Here is a 6000-nt window from a genome sequence, read left to right as displayed (position 1 = left end):
TTGACTGTTCAACCCCTTAGCACTGTCAGCTTTCTGGGCTAGTTTTTATTCAGAGCACCATAACCATCTGTATCTTAGAAACTGTCATGTCATTCCTTCTAACTTCATTCCCCTAATACATACATTTCTTTCATCATATCATCCTGACTTTTGGCTTCAGTACCAGTTTTAATTTATGGTCATCATTTGTTCAGTTATTGCTATGTGAGTTTTTGCCTTTTCCTCATCGTTAATAAGAGTGATAAAGGAGGAGGTCAGTGTACCCAGGCTCCTAGCTTAATGCTTGTCTCAAAAGTCCTAACTGTTGACTGCATAATTATTAATTTTTCTTTTTTAAATTAGAGCTTTATAGTTATACATAGTAGTTGCATTCATCCTGAAAAACTCATACATGCATGGAAATCTATTTTAGTTCATGATATCCATTTTTCCCTCCTCTTTTTCCCTTCCATCCTCCTTCCCCTCTCCATCCCTTTCCTCCACTCTGCTAGACTTCCTTTCACTTGTCTATTATTTAATATTTGATTCATTTGTATTATCCTTTCCTTACCTCCTCCTTTCCTTATTTTACTCTAGCTTCTGCATATAAACTTTGAGTTTCTGAGTTTGGCTAATTTCACTTAACATGATATTTTCCATTTTCATCCATTTACCAGCAAGTACCATCATTTCATTCTTTTTTATGGCTGAGTAAAACTCCATTGTGTGTGTGTATGTATCATAATTGTGATACATATTAAGAATATATATATGTATATGTATATGTGTGTGTGTGTGTGTGTGTGTATATATATATATATATATATATATATATATATATATATATATATTCATTCTATTCCAGTCATCTATTTATTGGCATCTGGGTTGATTCCATAAGTTACCTATTGAAATTTTGCTGCTATACACTTTGAGGTGGCTATATCCCTGCAGTGTGTCAATCTTATGTCTCTCTGGAAAAATACCAAGGAGTGGGATAGCTAGGTCATAGGGTGGTTCCATCTCTAGGTTTTTGAGGAATCTCCATACTGCTCTTCAGAGTGGTTTAGTAGTCACACCAACCATGTTCAAGTGTACCTTTCCCCCCCCAACATCGCCAGCAATTATTATTCATATTCTTGAGCAGTGCCATTCTGACTGGGTTGAGATTACATTGTATTGTAATTTTGATTTATATTTTCCTGATTGCTGTTGAACATTTCTTTCGTATATTTGTTGGCCATTTGTGTTTCATCTTTTGAGAAGTTTCTGTTTAGATCTTTTGCCCATTTATTGATTGCATCATTATTATTATTATTATTATATTATATTTGGTGCTAAGCTTTTTTTAATCTTCTGGATATTAATCCCCTATCAGAAGAATAGGTGGCCAAGATTCTTTCCCTTTCTGTCATCTCTCTCTTCATGTTCTTAATTGTTTCCTTTGCTGTAGACAAGCTTTTTAGTTTTATGGCATTCATTTATTCTTCATTTTATTTCTTGCACTTTGGGGGTCTTGTCAGTATCTATATGATGGACTATGGAGCCTATGTTTTCTTCTAGTAGTTGTAAAGTTTTTGGTCTAATTCCCGAGTCTTTGATCCATGTTGATTGGGATTTGTATAGGGTGAAATAGAGGGGTCTGTTTTATTTTTGTATACATAGCTATCCAGTTTCCTACCACCATTTGTTAAAAAGGCTGTCTTTTGTCTGTCTAAAATATAGTTTTGACAGATTTTTCAAATGTCAGATGGCTGTAAGTATGTGGATTTGTCTCTGCATCTTCTCGCTGTGGCTGCTGCTTCCTTCTTGCTGTGAGGTAAGGAAGAGGGAGGGTGTGGGTCTTCGTGGGGGTGGCAGCCAGGGGGGCGCCGCTGCCGCCTGGGTCTCAGTCCTGCCAGGACCACCACCGCCTCGGGGTCCCGGTCCTGCCGCCTCCTCCTGCCACCGCCTCGCTGCGGTGGCGGCTGCTTCCTTCTTTCCTCGAGGTAAGGAAGAGGGAGGGTGGGGGTCGGCGTGGGGGGTCAGCTTGGGGGTGGCAGCCAGGGGGGCGGGGAGGGGACGACTTCAGTGGCCTCGCCTTCCTGCCGCCTCCGCCTCCTTCCTGCCTCCTTCCTGCCGCCGCCGCCGCCTCATTCCTGCCGCCTCCGCCACCTCGTTCCGGTTCCTGCCGGCGCCGCCGCCTCGTTCTCGTTCCTGCCGCCACGATTGAGGTCGGCTTTGGGGGCAGCTAGGGCTGTGGTAGCGGCAGCGGCAGCTTCCTTCCCGCCGGGAAGTAGGGCAGCGGGGATGGGAACCTTGTTAACTTTAGCCAGGGCGGTGGCGGCGGTAGCTTCTTTCCCGCTGCAGGTAAGGCGGCGGGGCTGGGGTCCACGTGGGGGGCAGTAGGGGCGGCGGCAGCTTCCTTCCAGCGGCAAGGTAGGGCGATGGGGCTGGGGTCCTGGGGGGTGGGCAGTTAGGGCGGCGGTGGCAGCAGTTACCTTGACGCCAGGAAGTAGGGCAGCGGGGATGGTGTCCCCGTGGGCTTTGGCTGGGGCGGTGGCGGCGGCAGCTATTCCCGCTGCAGGTAAGGCGGCGGGGCTGGGGTCCACGTGGGGGGCAGTAGGGGTGGCGGCAGCTTCCTTCAGGCAGCAAGGTAGGGCGGTGGGGCTGGGGTCCTGGGGGGTGGGCAGTTAGGGCAGCTGTGGCCATAGTTACATTCACGCCAGGAAGTAGGGCAGCGGGGATGGTGTCCCCATGGGCTTAGGCTGGGGAGGTGGCGGCGGCAGCTTCATTCCTGCCGCGAGGTAAGGCAGGGTCCTGGGGTCCGCATCGGGGTAGTAGGGGCATCAGGGCAGTAGGGGCGGCGGCAACTTCCTTCAGGCGGCAAGGTAGGGCGGCGGGGCGGGGGTCCTGGGGGGTGGGCAGTTAGGGCGGTGGCAGCAGCTAGGTTCACGCCAGGCGTCCACGCCACCGGTGTCCCAGAGCTGCGGGGCCTTTTGGCTGCTCCTATTACTTGCCCGCTGGGGCTGCGAGCTGTCTGTGGGTGACCTTCCCCACAAAGGGCCGCGGAGCTGCGTGGACGCTGGCAGCAGCAGCGACAGCGGCAGTGGCTCGCCTATGAGGGCGCAGACATTTGTTGCAGTTCTTGGGGCTTTGTTGTTTTCCTTGGGCTTTTACCCTTCTTTTGGTTAATTTTGGATAAAATGTCCCCCGTGATGTAAATATTGAGCAAGGAACCTTGGTGACGTGGGGAGCTTTGCCGAAAGTGCAGTTTGGATTCTGCTTTTCCCATGGTGGCGGCTGGATGAATCTTCACTGCTGGCTGTGGAAAAGGCTAGGGAGGCTTGTTAGTTGAGTTTTAAATTTCCCAGTGTTGTGTTTAAAGGTTTTACGTGCATAGAAGAGGAATGTTCACCTTAAATAAGCATATGAGCGGTTGACAGGGAATGTTTTCCTCTGGGAAAGGGAATTTGGTAGCTCTGACCCATGTCAGTCTGTGAATATTTAGACGTGTAGTGACTTTTTAACATTTTTCATAAAAACCTGTTATTTACAGTTATATTGTTAATACTCCTTGCCTTAAGTTCCCCGGCAAATCTTTTTCATGCCTTCTGAGAAAGTAGACAATTCATAGATTATCCAAGGAATGGAAAAAAATGTGAGTGGGTGATTTCGGACAATCCCTGAGAGCTGGCATTGTAAGATTCATCCTATCCCCAGTAACATTTTCATACAATAAATGTGAACACTTTTGAAGCCTTTTTATAAAGATACAATTTGGGAATGATATTAAGATAAGGAAACGCTGTTGATTGATTTCTTAGATTAACATTTCTTCCCTCTTCTCTTTCCTCTTTAAAAAAGTTTTTCAAGTGATAACTTCATCAAATGGCCAGTGATAAGCAAATGTCCGATGATGACAGCCCCAGCACCAGCAGTGGCAGTTCAGATTCGACCAGCAACACCCTGCTGCTCCAGAGCCTGAAGATCATGAAGAAAGAACCTTCTGCCACCCAGGGGAAGAAGAGCACCAAACTCTCTCGCAAAACCACTGCTAAGTTATCCACTAGTGCTAAAAGGTAACATTGTCAGGTTGTCTTTCAAGCAATTGGATGCTTTTATTTTTACATCAAGAACAATACTCCAGAAATACTTCATGACCAATTTTATTTGTACTTGAATGAATTGTCATCCTTTAGGGAGCATGAAAATATCCTCACTAAAATTATGCTTCTAAGCAAACTTATTCTGTACTTTGGTAATTTCAGCAAGAGTCCTAGAGACTGAATTCTCATCCTGACAGTTTAAGGAGTTGGCAAGGAAAATTTGTGAAACTGAATTAGATGGTACATTGGGGATGTTTCCTTTTGTGAGTTATACTCTTGAGTGAAATTAGCGTGTGTCCATGTGGGTGTCATTCCAGGCATCTGTGGTGGCAACTTCATAAAAGGAAATATCTCACTTTTCATGAAAGGAAATGATCAAAAAAGTTTATATTTGCTAAAAAATGTTGAATGTCAGGCCTTGGCTTTTTTTGAAAGCAGATTTTAAATTTGCTTAGTTTTACAAACAAGTCTTTAAATCCTGCATAATAGGTATAATTTTTTTTGTAGTTATAGTTATCCCCGTTTGTTCTTGTGAGAACAAATAAAATGGAAAAGTAGCCATTAACAATCTCAGGTGTCACTTTGCTGTTAAAACTTTGCACATCTTTAAAACTCCTGGATGTTCTTGACATAGTAGTGAAAATCAACAGCAGGAAAAAAAAACATTTTGTTGGTTATAAGTGAAAGATTATTTGTTTCCTGCTGACTTTTATTTTCTATTATGGCAAAAAAAATCCATCAATGGGACTCCATCAGTGATAGTGGTTGTGTTGAGTAGAACTCTTGTATCAAACATAAAGTGTACCTATAGCATTACCTAATGTTGATGTTTTGTGGTTTTTCATTGATCACAACTAAAAGAAAAAGGAAATATAAAAACTGATCAATTATTGCATTTTATAGTGATTCATGTTCTTATTTTTCTATACATTTTCACAGTCATTGCACCATTAATCAAACACTAATGAACTTGAGAATATTGTATTGAATAGCAGCAGTCTTTGAAATAATTTAAAATTCTTCTCAGTATGTTGTAATCTTGTGGAGAGAACATTAAACAACTTTTGAGAACATTTTAAATTTCAAGAAAATCAGAGAAATGCTCTTTTTCCCCTTACCTTAAGGCCCTCTTTCCTCCAAGAGTATGAAATTTAAATTTGCGTGCTGTACCTAAGATCAGAGAAAAGAAATGGTTAAGTAAGATTGCTAAAATAGTCCTTGGAAGTTTTTCATTGGTAAAGGTATTTGTAAATTTTAAACTTTTTTTAAACAGATAAAATATTGACAAAACTATTAATGTGCTCTTGCAATAGCTTTCTAATTTTTACCACAGTAAAAGTGGATTGAAGTCATTGTCAAAAATATTCTAGTGCTTTTCCTCCTTCTGTTTTGTCTCATTTGCATATAAGCTTGAAAAGAGAATTTCTTTGGTAAAAAGAGTTTTAAAATAGATTTTACATCGTTTTGTTGAGTAGTAGTGGAGGACTTTCTCAAATCAGGTGTAAATGACTTACCTATTTACAGTACCAAGTGAGAAAAAAGCTGCAATTTTCTGTTAAGGAGTTTGGGTTATGCCTCTGAGAACAAAGAGGAAGCAGCCATGTTAGCATTACTGAAGGCAAAACCAGCCTTGCAGTTACCTGCATGATGGTAGAGGGCATTCTGATTTTCTGGTTATTCTGTAGACTGTCTCAAATCCTTTTTGTCTGTTCCCATTTCACTAATAGAATTCAGAAGGAGCTAGCTGAAATAACCCTTAACCCTCTCCTAACTACAGGTAAGAAACAAATTTTGTTATTTTGATTTCTAAATTGTGGAATGATATCAGGAGATGAATGTATTATCCTTGTATGTATGTGCAGCAGAAGAGGCTAGCTAGCTATGTTTGCTTCCTTAAAACTTTGCAAGTGCTTTAAACAAAAATTTCCTAGGT

The 6000-nt window shown here is 42.5% G+C and overlaps 1 pseudogene; it reads left to right on the top strand.

Annotated features, from left to right (window-relative positions):
• The first annotated feature begins 1708 nt into the window (after positions 1 to 1708).
• Positions 1709 to 6000, top strand: part of LOC144252743 (transport and Golgi organization protein 1 homolog) — an 84120-nt pseudogene continuing 79828 nt past the window's right edge.

Source organism: Urocitellus parryii, unplaced genomic scaffold, assembly GCF_045843805.1.
Source record: "Urocitellus parryii isolate mUroPar1 unplaced genomic scaffold, mUroPar1.hap1 Scaffold_540, whole genome shotgun sequence".
NCBI classification, from domain to species: Eukaryota; Metazoa; Chordata; class Mammalia; order Rodentia; family Sciuridae; genus Urocitellus; species Urocitellus parryii.
This window is presented reverse-complemented; position numbering and strand designations above follow the sequence as displayed.